At 37.9% G+C, this 26430-nt stretch overlaps 1 protein-coding gene across 2 annotated transcripts in view; it reads left to right on the forward strand.

Annotated features, from left to right (window-relative positions):
* PPA2 (inorganic pyrophosphatase 2) overlaps positions 1 to 26430 on the forward strand; it is a 141326-nt gene that overhangs the window by 45303 nt on the left and 69593 nt on the right. The gene's annotated exons all lie outside the window — the stretch shown is intronic.

Genomic DNA, 26430 nt, shown 5'->3' on the forward strand with positions numbered 1-26430 from the left:
AGCCTCTCCAACATTAGTCATTTTCTGTTTTTTTGATTCTTGCCAGTAATGCCAGGGTGAGATGGTATCTCATTGTGGTTTTGATTTGCATTTCTCTAGTGGCTAGTGATCAAGAGCATTTCCTCATGTGTCTGTTAGCCACTTGAATGTCTTCTTTGGTGAAGTGTCTGTTCATTTCCTTTGCCCATTTTTTAATTTTATTATTTGTCTTTTTGTTGTAGAGGTGTTGGATTTTCCTGTAGATTTTGGAGATCAGATGTTTGTCAGATTTGCCATAGCTAAATTTTTTTCTCCAGTCTGTAGATTCTCTTTTGCTGAAGTCTTTTGATGAGTGTAAGTGTTTAATTTTTAGAAGATTCCAGTTATCTAGCTTATCTTCTGGAGTTTATGTGTTGTTAGTTATGGTTTGTATCCTGTTAATGGCATGTATTAGGCCCCCTAGCGTTGGTATTATTTTTTCTTCTATGATCTTTATAGGTTTTGGTTTTATATTTTGGTTTTTGATCTTTTTTGAATTAGTTTTTATCTATGGTGTGAGATATGGGTCCTATTTCATTTTTTTTTGCAAAGGGAAATCTAGTTTTGCCAGCACCACTTGTTAAAAAGTCCATCTCTTCGTTTGATGGACTTTGGGCCCTTGTCGAAGATCAAGTGACTGTAGGTGGATAGATTTTACATCTGGGTTCTCAATTCTGTTCCATCAGTCAGTGTATACCAGTACCAGGCTGTTTTGTCTACTGTAGCTGTACAGTAGGTTCTGAGGTCAGGTAGTGTGAGTCCTCCTACTTTATTCTTCTTCTTCAATAGTGCTTTACTTATTTGGGACCTCTTCCCTTTCCATATAAAGTTAATGATTAGTTTTTCCATCTCTTTAATGAATGTTGTTGGTATTTGGATCGGTATTGCATTGTACGTGTAGATTGCCTTGGGTAGGATTTGTCATTTTCACAGTGTTGAGCCTACCTATCCATGAGCATGGCATATTTTTCCATTTATGTAGATCTCTTTTGGTTTCTTACAGTAGTGTTTTGTAGTTTTCTTTGTATAGGTCTTTTATATCCCTGGTTAGATTTATTCCTAAGTATTTTATTTTTTTTAGGCACTTCTATAAATGGTATTGTTTTTCTGATTTCCTTTTCTCTGTTCTCCTTATTGGTGCATAGGAATCCAACTGATTTTTGTGTTTCTCTTATATCCTGCTACTCTGCTGAAGCTATTAGTTCCAATAGTTTTCTCATGGAGTCTTTTAGGTTTTCTATGTATAGTATCGTATCATCCACAAATAGGGACAGTTGTACTTGTTCGTTATATTATGGTTCATTTTTGACCATACTATATAATGTGAACAACTACCGTCATCAAAAATAATTTGTTTTTAACTGTTAATTAAAATAGTTTGTGTCCCATTTTCCTTAAATGCGAATAGTTACTTTATCCAAGAAAGCAATGAATATGTTTTTAAAAGGTTTAGCTGTAAATATAAAGTGGGCTTTTCCAGTTTTAATGAGGCATAATTGACTTACAACAAACTATCAATCATGTATTTAAAGTATGTACAACTAGATGGCTTTTGACATAAGCATATACAGAAACCATTACCAAAATCAAGATATTGAGCATATTCATCATACCCAGACTTTGTAATCTTTCCATCCCCCCCAACTCTCTATCCCCAGGCAAACACTAATCTTACTACAGATGAGTTTGTATTTTCTAGAATTTATATAGATGAAATCATGATATACGTACTCTTTTTTAAATCTGGCTTTCACTCAGCATAATTATTTTGAAATTTATCCGCACTGTTGCGTGAATCAATAGTCTGTGCCTTTTTATTGCTAGGTAGTATTCCATTGTATGACCGTATGATTTGTTTATTCATTTATCTGTTGATGGACATTTGGTTTGTTTCCAGCTTTTGACTATTGCAAATGAAGCTACTATGAACATTTGTAGACAAGTTTCAGTATAGAGATCTGCGTTTATTTCTCTGGGACAAAATGTATGTTTAACTTTTTAGGAAACTGCCAAACTGTTTATCAAAGTAGTTATACCATTTTACATTTCCATCATCAGTGAATGAGAGTCCAGTTCTTCCATAGCCTTGCCAACACTTGGTATGGTCAGGCTTTTAAATTTTACTGTCTTTTAGTAGGTGTATATTATGAAGATATTTTAAAACATAGACTCTCTTAATGGTAGATCCTTGTGAAATTTTGATACATTGGGTCATACAGCTAATTTAATGCCTACCATCATCACCTTTAAAAAGAAATATATTTAAATGATTCTTTTTCTTTCCCGTCATCTAAAAATATTGAAAAAAGAACACATTTTAAAAATTGTATACCAAACCATATTTTGTTAAGAACTGAGCTATAAATTTTAATTTTTCCTTTAAGAGTGTATTTTTGATGAATTCAGATATTTGATTTTATTGCATTCATTGGTATTACTGTTCTTAAACTCTTTAACAAGAATATTTTTAAGAGCACTGAACTATGAGTCAGAGAACCTGGGCTTATATTCTGTCTCCTCTGCTTCCTTTGCAGCCTTGTTCTAGCCATGTAACTTTTTACTTGCTGTTACGGTTATTTATACTTAGCCTAGACATTTAAGATAAAATAGCTAGAGCCCTCACCTTAACCAGTGTTCCTTTTTTCCAGTAAGTGTAGAGAATGCCGGTTAAGAAAATGAGCTGTTGAAAACAGATATATGCACACCCATGTTTATTGCAGCTCTGTTTACAATAGCAAAAAGTTGGAAGCAGCCAAGGTGTCCATCAATGGATGAATGGGTAAATAAATTGTGGTATATTCACACAATGGAATACTACGCATCGATAAAGAACAGTGACGAATCTCTGAAACATTTCATAACATGGAGGAACCTGGAAGGCATTATGCTGAGCGAAATTAGTCAGAGGCAAAAGGACAAATATTGTATAAGACCACTATTATAAGATCTTGAGAAATAGTAAACCTGAGAAGAACACATACTTTTGTGGTTACGAGGCGGGGAGGGAGGGAGGGTGGGAGAGGGTTTTTTATTGAATAATCAGTAGATAAGAACTGCTTTAGGTGAAGGGAAAGACAACACTCAATACATGGAAGGTCAGCTCAATTGGACTGGACCAAAAGCAAAGAAGTTTCCGGGATAAAATGAATGCTTCAAAGGTCAGCGGAGCAGGGGCGGGGGTCTGGGGAACATGGTTTGCGGGGACTTCTAAGTCAATTGGCAAAACAATTCTATTATGAAATCATTCTGCATCCCACTTTGAAATGTGGCGTCTGGGGTCTTAAATGCTAACAAGCAGCCATCTAAGATGCATCAATTAGTCTCAATCCACCTGGAGCAACGGAAAATGAAGAACACCAAGGCCACACAACAACTAAGAGCCCAAGAGACAGAAAGGGCCACATGAACCAGAGACCTATATCACCCGGAGACCAGAAGAACTAGTTGGTGCCCAGCCACAATCGATGACTGCCCTGACAGGGAGCACAGCAGCGGACCCCTGAGGGAGCAGGAGATCAGTGGGATACAGACCCCAAATTCTCATAAAAAGACCAAAGTTAATGGTCTGACTGAGACTAGAGGAATCCCGGCAGTCATGGTCCCCAGACCTTCTGTTGGCACAGGACAGGAACCATCCCCGAAGACAACTCATCAGAAATGAAAGGGACTGGTCAGTGGGTGGGAGAGAGACACTGATGAAGAGTGAGCTAATTGTATCAGGTGGACACTTGAGATTGTGTTGGCAACTCTTGTCTGGAGGGGGGATGGGAGGATAGAGAGAGAGGGAAGCCGGCAAAATTGTCAAGAAAGGAGAGACTGAAAGGGCTGACTCAAGAGGGGGAGAGCAAGTGGGAGTACGGAGTAAGATTTATGTAAACTTATATGTGACAAACTGATTGGATTTGTAAACGTTCACTTGAAGCTTAATAAAAGTTAATAAAAAAAAAAAATTTTAGAGCAGGGACAGTACAGATAAAATGGAAGTTTAAGGTCAAAGAGGAAGTTAAGATGTGATTTTGCAAGTCAAAATATCACACCCAGAGAGGCGGCGCCAAGATGGCAGACTAGGCAGACGCTACCTTGGATCCCTCTTACAACAAAGACACGGAAAAACAAGTGAATCGATCACATACATAACAATCTATAAACCCTGAACAACAAACACAGATTTAGAGACGGAAAACGAACTACTACGGGGAAGCAGCAATTGTTTCCAGAGCCTGGAGCCAGCGTACCAGTCAGGTACGGCACAAGCACAGAGAGCGGCTCCACCCCCCTGAACTAACCCCGGGAGGGGGACCAGCCGGTTCCGCGGGCGGCGTGGGACGCAGCCGGTAGGAGAAGTCCCCGGGAGGCAGTGACTGGTCTTGGAGCAGAAAGACCAGCGTCCGCGACGGGGAACCGTCCCGCAGGGATTTGGACTGGACGCAGGTACGGCATAAACACGGAGAGTTGCTCCACCCCCTGAACTAACCCCGGGAAGGGGACCAGCCGGGTCGTGCCGGCGGCGTGGGACGCAACCGGTAGGAGAAGTCCCTGGGAGGCAGCGACTGGTATTGGAGCGGGGAGAACAGCGCCCCAGCCGGGACACTCGGTCACGGCACAAGCACGGGGACCTGCTCCACCGATCTGAACTAACCCCGGGAGGAGGCCCAACTGGTTCTCAGGGGCGGCAAGGCCACGCGGCTGGAGGGACGAGAAGTCCCCGGGAGGCAGCGACTGATTTTGGAGTCGAGAGTGCACCGTCCCAGTAGGGGAGCCTTGACGCTGGGCGTGGGGCTGGAAGCAGAGGATCTGACTGTGACTCCAGCGGGCCAGACCCCCCGGGGGCAATCTCCACACAGCCAGCACACATAGGCGACGCGCCCCGCGGGAGTCTCAGATATAATAGTCATTCCAAGCAAGACAAGCAACTCTGGCTATATTCTGAGGTGCTACTCTCCTATCTCTCTGTTCCCTCCCCCACCCTCCCCAGGCGGCTTCATTAACATCTGAATAGCCTGAGCCAGAGGGAGAACTCTGATAGGGATCTGACTGCATTTTTTTTTTTAGCAGATTTTCTGGAAAAACTAGTTTCCCAGTGATGGCTCAGAGACAACAATCCATATCAAACCACTTAAAGAAGCAGACCATGACAGCTTCTCCAACCCCCCAAACAAAAGAATCAAAATCTTTCCCAAATGAAGATACAATCTTGGAATTATCCGATACAGAATATAAAAAACTAATTTAGAGAATGCTTAATGATATCACAAATGAAATTAGGATAACTGCAGAAAAAGCCAAGGAACACACTGATAAAACTGTTGAAGAACTCAAAAAGCTTATTCAAGAACATACTGGAAAAATTAATAAGTTGCAAGAATCCATAGAGAGACAACATGTAGAAATCCAAAAGATTAACAATAAAATAACAGAATTAGACAACGCACTAGGAAGTCAGAGGAGCAGACTCAAGCAATTAGAATGCAGACTGGGACATCTGGAGGACCAGGGAATCAACACCAACATAGCTGAAAAAAAATCAGATAAAAGAATGAAAAAAAATGAAGAAACCCTAAGAATTATGTGGGACTCTATCAAGAAGGATAACCTGCGGGTGATTGGAGTCTCAGAACAGGGAGGGGGGACAGAAAACACAGAGAAAATAGTTGAAGAACTCCTGACAGAAAACTTCCCTGACATCATGAAAGACGAAAGGATATCTATCCAAGATGCTCATCGAACCCCATTTAAGATTGATCCAAAAAGAAAAACACCAAGACATATTATCATCAAACTCACCAAAACCAAAGATAAACAGAAAATTTTAAAAGCAGCCAGGGAGAAAAGAAAGGTTTCCTTCAAGGAAGAATCAGTAAGAATATGTTCTGACTACTCAGCAGAAACCATGCAGTCAAGAAGGGAATGGGACGACATATACAGAACACTGAAGCAGAAAAACTGCCAGCCAAGGATCATATATCCAGCAAAACTCTCTCTGAAATATGAAGGCGAAATTAAGATATTTACAGACAAACACAAGTTTAGAGAATTTGCAAAAACCAAACCAAAGCTACAAGAAATACTAAAGGATATTGTTTGGTCAGAGAACCAGTAATATCAGATATCAGCACAACACAAGGTCACAAAACAGAACATCCTGATATCAACTCAAATAGGGAAATCACAAAAACAAATTAAGATTAATTAAAAAAAAAAATACACATAACAGGGAATCATGGAAGTCAATAGGTAAAAGATCACAATAATCAAAAAGAGGGACTAAATACAGGAGGCATTGAACTGCCATATGGAGAGTGATACAAGGCGATATAGAACAATACAAGTTAGGTTTTTACTTAGAAAAATAGGGGTAAATAATAAGGTAACCACAAAAAGGTATAACAACTCTATAACTCAAGATAAAAACCAAGAAAAACGTAACGACTCAACTAACATAAAGTCAAGCACTATGAAAATGAGGATCTCACAATTTACTAAGAAAAACGCCTCAGCACAAAAAAGTATATGGAAAAATGAAATTGTCAACCACACACATAAAAAGGCATCAAAATGACAGCACTAAAAACTTATTTATCTATAATTACCCTGAATGTAAATGGACTAAATGCACCAATAAAGAGACAGAGAGTCACAGACTGGATAAAGAAACACGATCCATCTATATGCTGCCTACAAGAGACACACCTTAGACTTAGACACACAAACAAACTAAAACTCAAAGGATGGAAAAAAGTATATCAGGCAAACAATAAGCAAAAAAGGAGTAGCAATATTAATTTCTGACAAAATAGACTTTAGACTTAAATCCACCACAAAGGATAAAGAAGGACACTATATAATGATAAAATGGACAATTGATCAGGAAGACATAACCATATTAAATATTTATGCACCCAATGACAGGGCTGCAAGATACATAAATCAAATTTTAACAGAATTGAAAAGCGAGATAGATACCTCCACAATTATAGTAGGAGACTTCAACACACCACTTTCGGAGAAGGACAGGACATCCAGTAAGAAGCTCAACAGAGACACGGAAGATCTAATTACAACAGTCAACCAACTTGACCTCATTGACTTATACAGAACTCTCCACCCAACTGCTGCAAAATATACTTTTTTTTCTAGCACACATGGAACATTCTCTAGAATAGACCACATATTAGGTCATAAAACAAACCTTTGCAGAGTCCAAAACATCGAAATATTACAAAGCATCTTCTCAGACCACAAGGCAATAAAACTAGAGATCAATAAGAGAAAAACTAGGGAAAAGAAATCAAATACTTGGAAAATGAACAACACCCTTCTGAAAAAAGACTGGGTTATAGAAGACATTAAGGAGGGAATAAGGAAATTCATAGAAAGCAACGAGAATGAAAATACTTCCTATCAAAACCTCTGGGACACAGCAAAAGCAGTGCTCAGAGGCCAATTTATATCAATAAATGCACACATACAAAAAGAAGAAAGAGCCAAAATGAGAGAACTGTCCCTACAACTTGAACAAATAGAAACTGAGCAACAAAAGAATCCATCAGGCACCAGAAGAAAACAAATAATAAAAATTAGAGCTGAACTAAATGAATTAGAGAACAGAAAAACAATTGAAAGAATTAACAAAGCCAAAAGCTGGTTCTTTGAAAAAATTAACAAAATTGATAAACCATTGGCTAGACTGACTAAAGAAATACAGGAAAGGAAACAAATAACCCGAATAAGAAATGAGAAGGACCACATCACAACAGAACCAAATGAAATTAAAAGAATCATTTCAGATTATTATGAAAAATTGTACTCTAACAAATTTGAAAACCTAGAAGAAATGGATGAATTCCTGGAAAAACACTACCTACCTAAACTAACACATTCAGAAGTAGAACAACTAAATAGACCCATAACAAAAAAAGAGATTGAAACGGTAATCAAAAAACTCCCAACAAAAAAAAAGCCCTGGCCCGGATGGCTTCACTGCAGAGTTCTACCAAACTTTCAGAGAAGAGTTAACACCACTACTACTAAAGGTATTCCAAAGCATAGAAAATGACGGAATACTACCCAACTCATTCTATGAATCCACCATCTCCCTGATACCAAAACCAGGTAAAGACATTACAAAAAAAGAAAATTATAGACCTATATCCCTCATGAACATTGATGCAAAAATCCTCAACAAAATTCTAGCCAATAGAATCCAACAACACATCAAAAAAATAATTCACCCTGATCAAGTGGGATTTATACCAGGTATGCAAGGCTGGTTTAATATCAGAAAAACCATTAATGTAATCCATCACATAAATAAAAGACAAAAACCACTTGATCTTATCAATTGATGCAGAAAAGGCATTTGACAAAGTCCAACACCCATTTATGATAAAAACTCTTACCAAAATAGGAATTGAAGGAAAATTCCTCAACATAATAAAGGGCATCTATGCAAAGCCAACAGCCAATATCACTCTAAATGGAGAGAACCTGAAAGCGTTTCCCTTGAGAACGGGAACCAGACAAGGATGCCCTTTATCACCGCTCTTATTCAACATCGTGTTGGAAGTCTTAGCCAGGGCAATTAGGCTAGACAAAGAAATAAAAGGTATCCGGATTGGCAAGGAAGAAGTAAAGTTATCACTATTTGCAGATGACATGATTATATACACAGAAAACCCTAAGGAATCCTCCAGAAAACTACTGAAACTAATAGAAGAGTTTGGCAGAGTCTCAGGTTATAAAATAAACATACAAAAATCACTTGGATTCCTCTACATCAACAAAAAGAACACCGAAGAGGAAATAACCAAATCAATACCATTCACAGTAGCCCCCAAGAAGATAAGATACTTAGGAATAAATCTTACCAAGGATGTAAAAGACCTATGCAAAGAAAACTGCAAAGCTCTACTACAAGAAATTCAAAAGGACATACTTAAGTGGAAAAACATACCCTGCTCATGGATAGGAAGACTTAACATAGTAAAAATGTCTGTTCTACCAAAAGCCATCTATACATTTAACGCACTTCCGATCCAAATTCCAATGTCATATTTTAAGGGGATAGAGAAACAAATCACCAATTTCATATGGAAGGGAAAGAAGCCCCGGATAAGCAAAGCACTACTGAAAAAGAAGAAGAAAGTGGGAGGCCTCACCTTACCTGACTTCAGAACCTATTATACAGCCACAGTAGTCAAAACAGCCTGGTATTGGTACAACAACAGACACATAGACCAATGGAAGAGAATTGAGAACCCAGACATAGATCCATCCACGTATGAGCAGCTGATATTTGACAAAGGACCAGTGTCAATTAACTGGGGAAAAGATAGCCTTTTTAACAAATGGTGCTGGCATAACTGGATATCCATTTGCAAAAAAATGAAACAGGACCCATACCTCACACCATGCACAAAAACTAACTCCAAGTGGATCAAAGACCTAAACATAAAGACTAAAACGATAAAGATCATGGAAGAAAAAATTGGGACAACCCTAGGAGCCCTAATACAAGGTATAAACAGAATACAAAACATTACCAAAAATGATGAAGAGAAACCCGATAACTGGGAGCTCGTAAAAATCAAACCCCTATGCTCATCTAAAGACTTCTCCAAAAGAGTAAAAAGACCACCTACAGACTGGGAAAGAATTTTCAGCTATGACATCTCCGACCAGCGCCTGATCTCTAAAATCTACATGATTCTGTCAAAACTCAACCACAAAAAGACAAACAACCCAATCAAGAAGTGGGCAAAGGATATGAACACACATTTCACTAAAGAAGATATTCAGGCAGCCAACAGATACATGAGAAAATGCTCTCGATCATTAGCCATTAGAGAAATGCAAATTAAAACTACGATGAGATTCCATCTCACACCAGCAAGGCTGGCATTAATCCAAAAAACACAAAATAATAAATGTTGGAGAGGCTGCGGAGAGATTGGAACTCTCATACACTGCTGGTGGGAATGTAAAATGGTACAACCACTTTGGAAATCTATCTGGCATTATCTTAAACAGCTAGAAATAGAACTACCATACAACCCAGAAATCCCACTCCTGGGAATATACCGTAGAGATACAAGAGCCTTCATACAAACAGATATATGCACACCCATGTTTATTGCAGCTCTGTTTACAATAGCAAAAAGCTGGAAGCAACCAAGGTGTCCATCAACGGATGAATGGGTAAATAAATTGTGGTTATTCACACAATGGAATACTACGCATCGATAAAGAACAGTGACGAATCTCTGAAACATTTCATAACATGGAGGAACCTGGAAGGCATTATGCTGAGCGAAATTAGTCAGAGGCAAAAGGACAAATATTGTATAAGACCACTATTATAAGATCTTGAGAAATAGTAAACCTGAGAAGAACACATACTTTTGTGGTTACCAGGGGGGGAGGGAGGGAGGGTGGGAGAGGGTTTTTTATTGATTAATCAGTAGATAAGAACTGCTTTAGGTGAAGGGAAAGACAACACTCAATACATGGAAGGTCAGCTCAGTTGGACTGGACCAAAAGCAAAGAAGTTTCCGGGATAAAATGAATGCTTCAAAGGTCAGCGGAGCAAGGGCGGGGGTCTGGGGAACATGGTTTGCGGGGACTTCTAAGTCAATTGGCAAAATAATTCTATTATGAAATCATTCTGCATCCCACTTTGAAATGTGGCGTCTGGGGTCTTAAATGCTAACAAGCGGCCATCTAAGATGCATCAATTGGTCTCAACCCACCTGGAGCAAAGGAAAATGAAGAACACCAAGGCCACACGACAACTAAGAGCCCAAGAGACAGAAAGGGCCACATGAACCAGAGACCTACATCATCCTGAGACCAGAAGAACTAGTTGGTGCCCAGCCACAATCGATGACTGCCCTGACAGGGAGCACAGCAGAGGACCCCTGAGGGAGCAGGAGATCAGTGGGATACAGACCCCAAATTCTCATAAAAAGACCAAACTTAATGGTCTGACTGAGACTGGAGGAATCCCGGCGGCCATGCTCCCCAGACCTTCAGTTGACACAGGACAGGAACCATCCCCGAAGACAACTCATCAGACATGAAAGGGACTGGTCAGCGGGTGGGAGAGAGATGCTGATGAAGAGTGAGCTAATTATATCAGGTGGACACTTGAGATTGTGTTGGCAACTCTTGTCTGGAGGGGGGATGGGAGGATAGAGAGAGAGGGAAGCCGGCAAAATTGTCAAGAAAGGAGAGACTGAAAGGGCTGTCTCAAGAGGGGGAGAGCAAGTGGGAGTAGGGAGTGAGATGTATGTAAACTTATATGTGACAGACTGATTGGATTTGTAAACGTTCACTTGAAGCTTAATAAAAGTTATTAAAAAAAAAAATCACACCCAGTTATTAAAGGTGTGTTGTAAATTTAGCACTGAGCTTCCTGAAGCCCAAATAAATAATTATGTAATTTGCACGTTCCATCAAGAATATGAATATTAGTTTCTGAAAAAAAAAAAAAATCACCAGTTCCAGCCCACAGTCAAGAAAGTGTTCTGATGAAACTGAATGAGGAGCAAAATCTTCAACCATATTTTTACAATAAAAGTAACAGATTTCAAAAAAAAAAGAAAATGAGCTGTTGAATCTATCAAGACCAACATTTTAAATCTAACAACTTGAGAATTATAATGTTGTATTTTTTATTAACTCTACTTTAGTTTTATCTCTGAACATATGAGGAACAACATAATTGTCCTCCGAAAATTAGAACTTTTCTGTTCAGGAGGTTAAAGATGGCTGCAATTTCTTTGACGCACTGCCCATTGAGAGGTGAGATCTGTTTCTCTTTCCCTTAAATCTAGTCTAGTACAGTGAAACCTGTTAGAGCCGGAACTCAATGGGATTGCCTATTTCTCTGGGTCTTGCAAGTTATCCACCTTTGACAAGGTATAGTCGTATCACTATTCTCTTGCTCTCTATTAGTGGAAAATATTTGAGTTTTCCTTCTCTGACAGGTCTCCACCTTACCAAGTTGTAGCTTTCATAGGTTTTACTGTATATGACTTCTTTGATGAATAGAATATGATGTAAGTGACGCAATGTCAATTCCAAGCCTAGCCTTTAAGAGGACTGATAGCATTTGCCTTGGTCTTTTGGATCCCTGTGCCCATGTTTATGAAGCTCAGCTACCCTGATGAGGATAGTATGTAGAAAGACACTGAGACTACATGGAATGACTAAGGGGCTCAGCTGATCAGCCTTCCAGCCATCCCTGACAAGGCACCAGGCGTATGAATGAAACTGCCTTGGACCCTCAAGACTAGCCCCATCACCAGCTGAAAACCCCTGGGTGACTGCTGTTGGTGCCATGTGGAGTAGAAGAATTGCTCTGTTGAGCGCTCTCCAAATTCTTGGCCCATGAAAGTATGACATATAATACACTGATTGTTTTAGGCTGCAAAGGATAATTTTTATGTTTTGATTTCAAAGCCTATGAAGTTTCCTTTCCTTTTATAGCCTATTGCAAATCTGTCTCTGAATTTATTTAAACCTTTGTTAGGAGGGTTATGTATTAGTTTTTTTAGAGTAATGAGTTTCGTAAATTAGAAATCCATTGAAGGTATTCATTCTATACCTTCAATCCTTAGAGCTTGATTATTTCTTCGCCTGGCTTCCTTTCTAGTGTAAAAAATTCGTATCTTTTTAGCTCCGCCTCATTGGAGATTATCTATTTGGAGGTATAATGAATATTTATAGGCTGCCAGATGCTGATAGGCAGTGATGTTGAACATAGTAGAATTTTTTTATTATTATTGGTTATTGGTTGTTTCTCAGTATCCTTCTTCAGGATGACTTATAATTAACTTCTCTTTTGACTCCAGTAGCATAATAAGCCATGTCTTTATAAACTGGTAGTGATTTTTCTATTGATTATTTTTAAAGAAGCATTTTTATGTCCTATGATTAGATTTTTATTTTGTATTATAATGTATTAATTTCTGCTTTTAACTAAGAGTGTTTTGCATATGGTTTATAAAGATCTGAGTCTTTAATCATAGGGCATCAAAGAGCTTCTTCTTTAAAAATAATCAATATAATAGGAAAATCATTTGGTAACTGAGTCAAAGAAAAAAGGAGAAAGCACAAATTAAAAAAAATGAAAATTTAGAATAACCTCAGAAATAGGAAATTAAATATGTGTTTATATCATAAGAGATAGTATTGCATAATTCTCTACAGTTAAATTGTACAACATAGACAAAGTATGTAATATTCTAGTAAAATATACTAAAACTGATGGAGAAAAAAAAGTTTAATTGAACTGATTTCCATGAAAGAAATAGAGATGTGAAATAGCTACCTACCCACAATCAACATGCACAGCCTATCTTTTAGGAATGTTGTCACAGACTTTTAAAGGGTAGAGCTTAAGGAGAAAAGAAAAATCAAAAGCAAAGCAAATATAATGAAAAGTTTTTACTGAAAAAAATTTTTTTGTAAAGAGAATATTACAGTTCATACCGAAACCAAATTGAGACTTCACTAAAAAGGAAACCCCAAACCAATTTTACTTATGAATATCATTACAAAATAATATAAGTATTAAATTCTGTGCTTTAAAAGAATAATGATATCATGACTAAGTGGGGTTTATTCTAGGAAACAAGAATGGTTCAATATTCAACAATCAGTTACTATAATTTGTCTCACTAATAGATCTAAGGAGAAAATACAGGTCATCTCTACAGAGCTCACGAGAGACAGTTGGCCAAGCTTTAATTTAAAAAGTAGGTGGAAGAAAAGACTGAAGGAATCTGAGAAGAAATAATCCAAGAGGTGTGGAGAGAATCAAGAAGAGTGGGATCCTAGATGCCAAGGGGAAAAGAGTTTTTTAATGGAGGGCAGATTTTACCTTCAGATGCTGAGAGGGCAAACAATAAAGACTAGAATGTAACTATTGGATTTACTGGTTAGGAAGCAGGCTCTGGAAAGGACAGTTACAGTAGAATAATAGGAGCTGAGGCCAGATCTCAATGGGTTGAGAATTGAAGCACAGTGGAAGAGGTGAGGGGCATAGTGCAGGTAAACATAACGTTAGCTAGTTATGTTTTAAGCGTTAAGACACCTAAGTAGACTTGTCTGTACACTTGGAATACTCAGTGGAAATCTTATTGTGTATTAAAATTGTTTAGAACCCTGTTAGTTCTGCAGCAGAGTTGCCACCTCTTATGGTAAGATATTTATCTTTTGAGCAAGAATTTTGGCATCCTCCAGAGCTCTTGGATAGATACAAATTGGTTTAAGTATGCTTTTTCCTAATTTATGAGGTCCAGAACGCCTGTGCATTTTAATTATTTTTTTGAAGTGCACACTTACTCCCATGTTCCTCATCTCAAAAATATAGGTGATAATATTTTCTGCTTTCCATCAGTGAGAGGAATAAATGAGAAATACAGGTAAAGTACCTAGTACAGTGCCTCACTGAAAGCAAGCCACCAATAAAAGGTAGCTCTGTTATTGATTTTCATGGAAAGAGCAAAGACTTTGGTTCAAATCTAGGTGTGAATTCCAAGTCTTCCATTTACTAGCTCTGTGGTCTTGGACGTATTAATTAACTGTTATGAATATCAGTGCCCTCATTTCTAAGATGAGGATAATGTCTACCCTGTGCAGTAATGTTTTGTGGGCATTAAATGAGATGATATACATGGCTGACATAGGACAATGCTATCACATAATATGTCTTCCCACCCACCTATTGCCATCAAATCAATTCTGACTTAACCATGTAGGACAGAGTAGAACTGCCCGATAGGATTTCCAAGGTTGTTTTTTTTTTTTTTAATCTTCAGGGAAGGAGATTGCCACATCTTTCTCCCGTGGAGCAGCTGGTGGGTCCTAACTGCTGACCTTTCAGTTAGCAGTTGAGTGCTTTAACCACTGCACCACCAGGGTGTTCAGTAAATGCTTATTTCCTTTTCTCCCTTGATGTATTTATTTTTTCTTTTAAGTATTTCCCTGTTTTTATCTGTAAGATCCATTATCACATCCCTAATCTAGAACCAAATTACCTCATATCCATAGTATTGCAATAGTCTTCTGATATCTCAACCAGCCTGTCCTTTTATCATATACTTTCTCTGTTGGAAAACCTACTGTGACACACTCCATTGCCTAGATCAGGGCAGTGGCATTGGAAATGAAGGCACAGCTATGAGTTACATAGTGTTGAGTGTCATATGTTAGACTTCCCGTATTCTCTATTCTGTTGTTCTCTCCTAGCTAAGGTGCAAATCTTTGATATCTTTGATTCTTCTTTTTATACACAACAGTGCCTAATATAGTTCTGAATACTTAATAGAGCCTAAACTTGTGAGAGTCTGGTTAATATGATGTGTATATTCCATAAAAGTGAGATTTCAGTTTAGTTTATACTATATACAGTCATTTGTAAACTAATAAAACCATACAGATTTATGTTAAGATTTTAGGGTCATTTTCAAATGTTCTGAAAGGATTTATTTAACTTTATGGTTTAAGATCCTAGGTTCTTTTTCTCAAAATTAGTAATTTCAACACACAGAATTCACTTTCTTTTACGTATTTTGCTTTCCAAATGTAAAGCTGCATTTTGAATCATGAAAAAATTTATTTTGAAACGTGCTCTAATTTCAGCTTGCAGTGAAATTCTATAGCCAACTAAACCTTTAAAAATGAAAGGATGTAGAAAGAATGACTGCATATAAACCTGGTGTTGGCAGCACTGGGTGAACCACTGAGGTGACTAACGTTCTGTAGCACATGGGACATCTGCTTGAACATCTTGCTGTTTCTGGGTTTCTTTTAAAATCTTTTTTAAGCATTTTATGGTACCTGTTTTATCGTCCCTTTAACATTGTAATAATTCTTTCAGTGTCATTCATTGCAGTTTTAAAGTTCTAGAATAAACCTTGGTCATGATATGTTCTTTTTGTATTTTTTGCAGTATTTCTTTTTTTTTTTACAGATTTTTTAGCTGTTCATGATGGATATTGGTCTGAAGTTTTCTCCTCATTTTTTAAAATTGGAGATTATAATTCATACATAAACTTTATCCTTGTAAAGTGTACAATTCTGTGGCTTCTAGTATGTACACAAAGCTGTGCAACCATCACCATTATCTAATTCTGCCTTTGTTTTGGCATGGTTAGACCATATACATTTAATATAATTATCAATTATTGATTTTAAGTTCACCATTTTCTCATTCTTCCCATCTTTTTTTTTCTTTCCCTGGCCTTTTTTTCCCTTGGCTTAATTTAGTATTTTTAGTGTTTAATTTTATATCTTCTGTTGGCTTATTAGCTATGCCTGACTGTTTTATTTTTTTCAGAGCTTCCTCTAGGGCAGCAGTCAGGAAACTTTTTCTCTAAGAGGCCAGATAGTAAGTATTTGAGACTTGGCCAAGAGCCAAAATTGAAGAAACTTTGTAGGTACTTGAATCAACTCCAAAGGCACTGGGTTTGTATTACAAGAGAGAATCAAAATTCCGTACATTTTTAATTGAGTACAGTTTTTGTCATACCTGTCTACTGATGAAAATATTGGAATTCTTTCGGGGGGAATTTATTTTGTTTAATTGGGATTCAAGTTAGTGTTTCCTATTATCAGAATTGATAGCAAATGTTCATCTGTTAATGTTGATTTATAATAAGATTTAAAAACATTTTATCTTTGAAAATGCCTTTTCACGCAGGTAGGTACTACCATGTACTGATAACAATCCACCAGTCCATGATTTCAATTTTAAGTGTATTTATCAGTTGGAAGGCATTTATAGAGTTCTTGTTAGATTCTTCTCTAGTTACCTTTTAACATGTTATTACATTGCAGATTAATCACTTCCAATTGAAGGTCATGTGGACGTCATCAATTGCACAGTTAAATGGATTTTGAAATGTGGAAATTTTCTTTGCACTTATATTGAGGTTTGAAAAACGCTACTGGAACTGTAGCTTTGGCTCAGAAAATATATCTGCTGCAATTTGTGTGGAACTATAAATCTCACTTCTGGTTTTAACTTTTGACAGTACAAAGAGTGTATAAAGCAGCTTGACATTCCTTGTGTATCAAACAATGTTCATTGTTTAAATCACAGCACAACTATAGCATAGAAGCTGTTTGCCATGTGTTTTTAGGTATATTTCATTAAGAAACTTCGAGTCTGCAGCAAAAACTAATTTCCAAAGCCATTTGGTAGTTTGCTAATAGTGATTAAGGGGATTCTCCTCATCCAGAAAAATTGCAGCCTTTGTCCTGAGCTAAAAAATATTGCAATAACACTATTGCTACTAAACCATCAAGCTGCTATGTGTTAGACAAGTCAAGATATTCAGCCCATATTTCTGACAGAAATTCACAGGACTGATGATGGTGAAGGTCCAGAAGAGTGAGTGGAATTCCTTTTTGAAACTCTTAGTCCAGTAATGCATGACAGATGTAAATATTATCCACAAAGTATTTGCAGATGCATAATATGGTAAAACTTGTGAAAGCCAAAATTTTTCTAAGGTGGAAACCTGTCAGAGAAGGAAAACTCAAATGCAGTATTTTCCGCTAATAGAGAGTGATAGACAAGTGCTAAGATTGTACTCTTTCAAAGAAGGGAAACTTATGAGACCCAAAAAAACAAGGTATTCCTGTCAAGTTCTGGCTGTCAGATTTCACTGTACATTTTTAGAAATACCTTACATTTTCACAAGCCTTGTGTATTTGTCCAACTAAGGTTTTTTGCTCCACATGGATTTTTACTACCATAGGTTATAATGCATCTTGGCAAAATCTACTTAAGATTGTACTGAATTAGTGCTTTCTCAATGTCTGCAAATATTCTCACCTGTAGTTATTCCACACAGACTGTTCATTTAGGCTGATTCTTCTGTTACTTTAAACTTGGTATTGATGCCTCATATCAACAACAGCTGAGATGTATTGGTAAAATCTGTCGATTCTTTAAGACCAAGGAAAACTCGAAATGGTTTGCCTTGTTTTTTAATTGATTGTTGATGTCGCTACCGTTGTCCTCAATACTTGGAGCAACTGTTTTCGCCTTAATAGCCTTAAACAAGTTTACTGTCCCTGGGCACATTACTTTGGATGCCATAATCAAACATGATTTAATTAACTTGGCCATTGGAAAAAGGCTTTACTTGATTGGCTAACAAATGAGTTACTTGGAAACTTACTTTGGTTGCAGCCACCTTTCATTTTTTATATTTGTGAGCAAATTTCACTGTGATGAGATATTCCATTTTAAATGTTCTGATTTTTCTGTGGCTTTCATGTGAGTTGGGAAGATTTTGATGCTTGCTTAGTCTAATAATATCGAGGTATATTAAATTCTTTTAGCACAGCTATTTTTTTTTTTTATAGAATTAGATGGCTTTGCCATCTAATGCAGTAACAAAAGAACCTCACTTTAAAGTGCCTTAGAAGTGCAACATTCAGATTCCACTTTTTTCTTCATTTCTTACTTTGATTTGGGGAATGTGCACTGATAATTTAAAGAAAAGTCATGTACAGTGACATTCATGGCACTCAAAACACTGTCAAATTATAACTGTGTCTCTGTGATTCACAGTGACCTCTGTTGGCAGTTACTGAACTCTGATACTGTAGCATGAATGCAGGCACAAATGAAATAAATGAGTGAACTTGTCTGTGTTAGAATAAAATTTTATTATGCTTTTGTTAGGTGCTGTCAAGTCAGTTCCAACTCAGCGACCCTATGTACAACAGAACAAAACACTGCTTGGGTCTGCACCATCCTCAAAATCATTGCTATGTTTGAGCCCATTGTTGTAGCCACTGTGTCAGTCCATCTCATTGAGGGTCATCCTCTCCTTTGTTGACCGTCTGCTTTACTAAGCATGATGTCCTTCTCCAGGGACTGGTCCTTCCTGATAACAAGTACATAGGACAAACTTTGGCTATTCTCCCTTCTGAAGAGCATTCTGGCTGTACTTCTTCCAAGACAGATTTGTCCGTTCTTCTGGCAGTCCACGGTATATTCAGTATTCTTTGTCAACACCATAATCCAAATGCATCAATTCTTCTTCAGTCTTCCCTATTCATTGCCCAGCTTTCACGTGCTAATGAGGTGATTGAAAATACAATGGCCTTGGGTCAGGTTCCCCTTAGTCCTCAAGGTGACATTTTTGCTTTTTAACACTTTAAAGAAGTCTTTTGCAGCAGATTTGCCCAATGCAGTATTTGTTTCTTGACTGCTGATTCCATGGGCACTGATTGTAGATCCAAGTAAAATGAAATCCTTAAGAAGTTAAATACTTTCTTTGTTTTTCATGATGTTGCTTATTGGTCCAGTTGTGAGGATTTTTGTTAACTTTATGTTGAGGTGTGATCCATACTGAAGGTTGTGGTCTTTGATGTTCATCAGTAAGTGCTTCAGGTCCTCTTTGCTTTCATCAGACAAGGTTGTGCCATCTGCATATCGAAGGTTGTTTACGAGCCTTCCTCCAATCCTGAAGCCACATACTTCATATAGCCCAGCTTCTCAGATTATTTGCTCAGCATATAGATTCAATAAGCATGGTGAAAGGATACAACCCTGACACACACCGTTTCTGACTTTAAACCACTCAGTATCCCCTTGTTCTGTTCAAACAACTGCCTCTTGGTCTAAGTACAGGTTCCTCATGAGCGCAATTAAGTGTTCTGGAATTTCCATTCTTTGTAATGTTATCTATAATTTTTTATAAGCCACACGGTCGAATGCCTTTGCATAGTTAATAAAACACAGGTAAAAATTTCTTTGGTATTCTCTACTTTCAGCCAGGATCCATCTGACATCAGAAATGATATCCCTCGTTCCACGTCATCTTCTGAATCTGGCTTGCATATCTGGCAGTTCTCTGTCAGTGTACTGGTGCAACTGTTTTTGAGTGCTCTTCACCAAAATTTTACTTGTGTATGATGTCATTCGATAATTTCCGCCTTCTGGTTTATCACCTTTCTTTAGAATGACCACAAATAGATGAAACTCCTCTAGTCGGTTGGCCAAATTTTTTGGCATAGATGAGTGAGCACTTCCAGCGTTGCACCTGTTAGTTGAATCATCTCAATTGGTATTCCATCAATTCCTAGAGTCTTGTTTTTCTCCTCCCTTCTGTGTAGCTTGGACTTCTTCCTTCAATACTTTTGGTTCTTGATCATATGCTCCTTCTTGAAATGGTTGAATGTCGACCAGTTCTTTTTGGTACAGTGACTCTATTATTTTCACCTTCTTTTGATTCTTCTTGCGCCATTCAACATTTTGCCCACAGAATCCTTCAATATTGCAGCTCAAGGTTTGTTTTTTTTTTTTTCCAGTTTGAGAAATGCCAAGTATGTTCTTCCCTTTTGACTTGTTAACTTCAGGTCTTTGCACACTTCATTATAATACTTTGTCTTCTTGAGCTGCCCTTTGAAATCTTTTGTTCAGCTCTTTTATTTTGTCTTTTCTTCTGTTCACTTTAGCTACTCTACATTCAAAAGCAAATTTCAGAGTCTCTTCTGACATCCATTTTTTTTCTTTTTTTTCTTCCCTGTCTTTTCAATGAACTTTAGCTTTCTTCATGCACGATGTCCTTCCACAGCTCACCTGGTCTTCAGTCATAAGTGTTCAGTGTATCAGATTTATTCTTGAGTTGTTGTTGTTGTTGTTAGGTACCGTCGAGTTGGTTCCGACTCAGCGCAACCCTATACACAACAGAACAAAACACTTCCCAGTCCCGCGCCATCCTTACAATCGTTGTTATGCTTGAGCTCATTGTTGCAGCCACTGTGTCAATCCACCTCGTTGAGGGTCTTCCTCTTTTCTGCTGACCTGTACTCTGCCAAGCCTGATGTCCTTCTCCAGGGACTCATCCCTCCTGACAACATGTGCAAAGTATGTAAGACGCAGTCTCGCCGTCCTTGCTTCTAAGGAGCATTCTGGTTGTACTTCCTCCAAGACAGATTTGTTCATTCTTTTGGCGGTCCATGGTATATTCAGTATTCTTCGCCAACACCACAATTCAAAGGCGTCAGCTCTTCTTCAGCCTTCGTTATTCATTGTCCAGCTTTCACATGCATATGATGCCATTGAAAATGCCCTGGCTTGGGTCAGGCGCACCTTAGCCTTCAGGGTAACATCTTTGCTCTTCAATACTTTGAAGAGGTCCTTTGCAGCAGATTTGCCCAAGGCAATGCATCTTTTCATTTCTTGACTGCTGTTTCCATGGCTGTTGATTGTGGATCCAAGTAAAATGAAATCCTTGACAACTTCAGTCTTTTCTCCGTTTATCATGCTGTTGCTTATTGGTCCAGTTATGAGGATTTTTGTTTTCTTTATGTTGAGGTGTAATCCATACTGAAAGCTGTGGTCTTTGATCTTCATTAGTAAGTGCTTGAAGTCCTCTTCACTTTCAGCAAGCAAGGTTGTGTCATCTGCATAACGCAGGTTGTTAATGAGTCTTCCTCCAATCTTGATGCCCCGTTCTTCTTCATGTAGTCCAGCTTCTCGTACTATTTGTTCAGCATACAGATTAAATAGGTATGCTGAAAGAATACAACCCTGACGCACACCTTTCCTGACTGAATCAATGAGTATCCCCTTGTTCTGTCCGAACAACTGCTTCTTGATCTATGTAAAGGTTCCTCATGAGCACAGTTAAGTGTTCTGGAATTCCCATTCTTCACAGTGTTATCCATTGCTTGTTCTGATTCACACAGTCAAATGCCTTTGCGTAATCAATAAAACAGGTAAACATCCTTATGGTATTCTCTGCTTTCTGCCAGGATCCATCTGACATCAGCAATAATATCCCTGGTTCCACATCCTCTTCTGAAACTGGCCTGAATTTCTGGCAGTTCCCTGTAGATATACTGCTGTAGCCATTTTTGAATGATCTGCAGCGGAATTTTGCTTGCGTGTGATATTAATGATTTTGTCCTATAATTTCCCCATTCGGTTGGATCGCTTTTCTTGGGAATAGGCATAAATATGGATCTCTTCCAATCAGTTGGCCAGGAAGCTGTCTTCCATATTTCTTGGCATAGATGAGTGAGCACCTCCAGCACTGCATCTGTTTGTTGAAACATTTCAGTTGATATTCCACTAATTCCTGGAGCCTTGTTTTTCGCCACTGCCTTCAGAGTAGCTTGGACTTCTTCCTTCAGTACCATCAGTTCCTGATCATATGCCACCTCTTGAAATGGTTGAATATCAACTAATTCTTTTTGGTATAATGACTTTGTGTATTCCTTCCATCTTCTTTTGATGCTTCCTGCATCATTTAATATTTTCCCCATGGAATTCTTCACTATTGCAACTCAAGGCCTGAATTTTTTCGTCAGTTCTTTCAGCTTGAGAAACGCCAAGCGTATTCTTCCCTCCTGGTTTTCCATCTCCAGCTCTTTGCACATGTCATTATAATACTTTATTTTGTCTTCTCAAGAGGCCCTTTGAAATCTTCAGTTCTTTTACTTCATCAATTCTTCCTTTTGCTTTAGCAGCTCGACGCTCAAGAGCAAGTTTCAGAGACTCCTCTGACATCCACCTTGGTCTTTTCTTTCTCTCCTCTCTTTTCAGTGACCACTTGCTTTGTTCATGGATGATGGTCCTTGATGTCATTCCACAACTTATCTGGTCTTCGGTCACTAGTGTTCAATACGTCAAACCTATTCTTTAGATGGTCTCTAAATTCAGGTGGGATATACTCGAGGTCATATTTTGGCTCTCATGGACTTACTCTGGTTTTCTTCAGTTTCAGCTTGACCTTGCGTATGAGCAATTGATGATCTGTTCTACAGTCGGCCCCTGGCCTTGTTCTGACTGATGATACTGAGCTTTTCCATCGTCTCTTTCCACAGATGTAGTCAATTTGATTTCTGTGTGTTCCATCTGGTGAGTTCCATGTGTATAGTCACCGTTTATGTTGGTGAAAGAAGGTATTTGCAATGAAGAAGTTGTTGGTCTTGCAAAATTCTATCATTTGATCTCTGGCATTGTTTCTATCACCAAGGCCATATTTTCCAACTACTGATCCTTCTTTGTTTCCAACTTTTGCATTCCAATCGCCGGTAATTATCAATGCATCTTGATTGCATGTTCAATCAATTTTGGACCGCAGCAGCTGATAAATATCTTCTATTTCTTCATCTTTGGCCCTAGTGGTTGGTGCGTAAATTTGAATAATAGTCGTATTAACTGGTCTTCCTTGTAGGCGTATGGATATTATCCTATCACTGATAGCGTTGTACTTCAGGATAGATCTTGAAACGTTCTTTTTGACGATGAATGCAACACCATTCCTCTTCGAGTTGTCATTCCCGTCATAGTAGACTATATGATTGTCCAATTCAAAATGGCCAATACCAGTCCATTTCAGCTCACTAATGCCTAGGATATCGATGTTTATGCATTCCATTTCATTTTTGACAATTTCCAATTTTCCTAGATTCATGCTTCATACATCCCAGGTTCCGATTATTAATGGATGTTTGCAGCTGTTTTTCTCATTTTGAGACATGCCCCATCAGCAAATGAAGGTCCCAGAAGCTTTAGTCCATCCACGTCATTAAGGTCAACTCTACTTTGAGGAAGCAGGTCTTCCCCAGTCATCTTTTGAGTGCCTTCCAACCTGGGGGGCTCATCTTCCAGCAGTATATCAGACAGTGTTCTGCTGGTATTCATAAGGTTTTCACTGGCTAATGCTTTTCAGAAGCAGACTGCCAGGTCTTTCTTTCTAGTCTTTCTTAGTCTGGACACTCAGCTGAAACCTGTCCCCCGTGGGTGACCCTGCAGTGTCTGAATACCGGTGGCGTAGCTTCCAGCATCAGAGCAACACACAACCACCCACAGTACGACAAACTGACAGACACGTGGGGGTTATTCTTGAGATGGTCTCTAAATTGAAATGGGATATACCCAAGGTTGTACTTTGGCTGTCATGAATTTAATTTTCTTCAGTTTCAACTTAAATTTGCATGTGAGCAATTGATGGTCTGTTCTGCAGTAGGCCCCTGTTAGAATAAAACTTTATTTATGGAAATCAAAATTTGAATTTCACATAGTTTTCATGTGTCAAGAAATTTTAAGTATTTTTTAAGTTTTTAATGATGTAAATAGTCTTAGTTCAAAACAGATTTGGCCAGCACGTTATAGTTTGCTGATCCCTGCTCTTGGGTATACAATGTGTATCTTTAATGTAAAATTACCTGCCTTAAAATAACATATAGTTTATGAACCTTATAAGAATTTTTATAATTTATGAACCTTATAAGAATTTTTCTTTTTTTCTATAAGAATAAACTTTTATGTCCCCATTTTGTGTCTTTGTTGTAATGTCTTGTACTTCTCCTTATAAACCCCACTATAGATTATTATTTTTGCTTTAAACAATTATATTTTAAGGAAATTTAAAAAAAACGAACGTTTCTTACACTTACCCACAGTTACCAATTCTAACATTTTTCATTCATTTGTGTAAATCTAAATTACTATCTGCTGTCATTTTCCTTCAGCCTGAAGAACTTCCTTTAACATTTCTTATAGTGCAATTCTGTTGATAACTTCTTTTAGATTTTGAACAAACTTAATTTTTGAAGCATATATTAGTGGGATATAAAATTCTAGTAAGCCCAGTAATACAGTAAGTTCCAGGTTATGAATGTCCAATTTACAGGCAACTTGTACTTGCCCTTTAATGTTATATAAATTTGCCTTCACTTTGAAATGGTTGATCCAACCCCGACTCAAAACAAATTCTTCATCACAATCACCTTCATTTGCTGCATGTGCAGCATTTAGATCTTTGAGAAAGCTTTGAGCCTTTTCTTGTACTAAACCCAAAAAAGCAAACCCACTGTCTTTGAGTCAATTCCAACTCATAGCGACCGTTAGGGTTACAAGGCTGTGAATCTCTATAGAAGCGGTCTGCCACACTTTTCTCCCGAAGAGCCACTGGTGGTTAGTAAGGCTAAATAAGAACCGTATGCACCTGTTCTGACTTATCTACAAATTCTTAAAGACACACTTAGGAACAGATAGCCTTTGTAACCTGGGGACTGCCTGTATTTTCTTTCAGTACTTTAAAGATTTCATTCCTTTGTTTTTTGGCTTATATTGTTTCTCATGAGAAATCAGCTGTCATTCTTATCTTTGTGCCCATATTGATAATCTTTGTTTTCCTTTGTCTGCCTTTAAGATTTTCTATCAATGGTTTTTAGGAATTTGATTATGATATTCCTCACTTTCATTTTTTTTGGTGGAGGCTTTTTGAGTTTCCTCAGTCTGTTTATAGTTCTCACCAAATTTGGGAAATTTTCAGACATGATTTCTTGAAATATTTTTCTGCCTCCTCCTTTTCTTTCTGGAACTCCAGTTATGCATAAGTTAGATTTTTTGCTTCATGTCGCCTACGGGTCATTGAGGTTATTCATTTCTTTTTAGGCTTTTTGTCTCTGTGCTTCGATTTAAGTTACTAAATGCTGTGTCTTCAAGTGTATTGATCTTTTCTGTAGTGCCTATTCTGTTGTTAAGCCAATCTAGTCGATTTTTTTATTTCAGATATTGTATTTTTTCAGCTGTGAAAGTTCTCTTTGGTTCTTTTTTGTATCTTCCCCTTCTCTTTATGTTCCTTTTTTTCTTTAAGTCTTTGAGCATCTTTATAATAGTTATTTTAAAGTCCTTGTCTGTTAATTCTGTTATGTTTGTCACTTTTTTTCCCTTCTCTTGTTTAGGGGTTACATTTTCCAGCTTCTAGACAGGACTCTAGATGTTGTGAATGTTATTGATTGCCTAGATTTTGTTGTCATCCTTTAAAGAATGTTGGTTTTTGCAGGTAGTTAAGTTACTCTCAGATCAGCTTGATCCTGTTCAGGAATCTTTTAGAACTGTGTTCGGGCAGGTTTAGAGTAACATTTACTCGAGGACTGGTTTAGTTCTGCCACTAAGGTGTGACTCTCTCGGCTGCCTGTCGAATGCCTGTCATGTTAAATGAGGTTTTCCTGGTTGTCAGATCTCTGTTTGTAGCTCTCTGGTAGTTATTATTTGCTCAAACCTACAGAGTTTCACCCTGTGCATGTACAGCTTAGTATTTTATCAGTGACCCAAAGGAACCCCTATTTAGATTTTTGGAGTTCTTTTCTCTGTGATGGTCCCTCATCTCCAATAATCTATCCCACATATTCCAGCTACCTTGTCCTCTGTTTTTGACTCCTCACCTCAGTGAAACCCCTGTGCTCTTCTTTCGTTCCCTTTCTTTGGTCTGGAAAGCGTGTCAAGCTCAAAGCCAGGGCAATCACAGGGCTCTCATTAATTTTCTTCTCTCAGTGGCCACAATTCTGCACTGCCTGCTGTTTGATGTCTGAAAGAGCGATTTTGTATATTTTATCCAGCTTTCTCGTTGTTTACAAGGG

Source organism: Elephas maximus, chromosome 5 (assembly GCF_024166365.1).
Source record: "Elephas maximus indicus isolate mEleMax1 chromosome 5, mEleMax1 primary haplotype, whole genome shotgun sequence".
NCBI lineage: Eukaryota > Metazoa > Chordata > Mammalia > Proboscidea > Elephantidae > Elephas > Elephas maximus.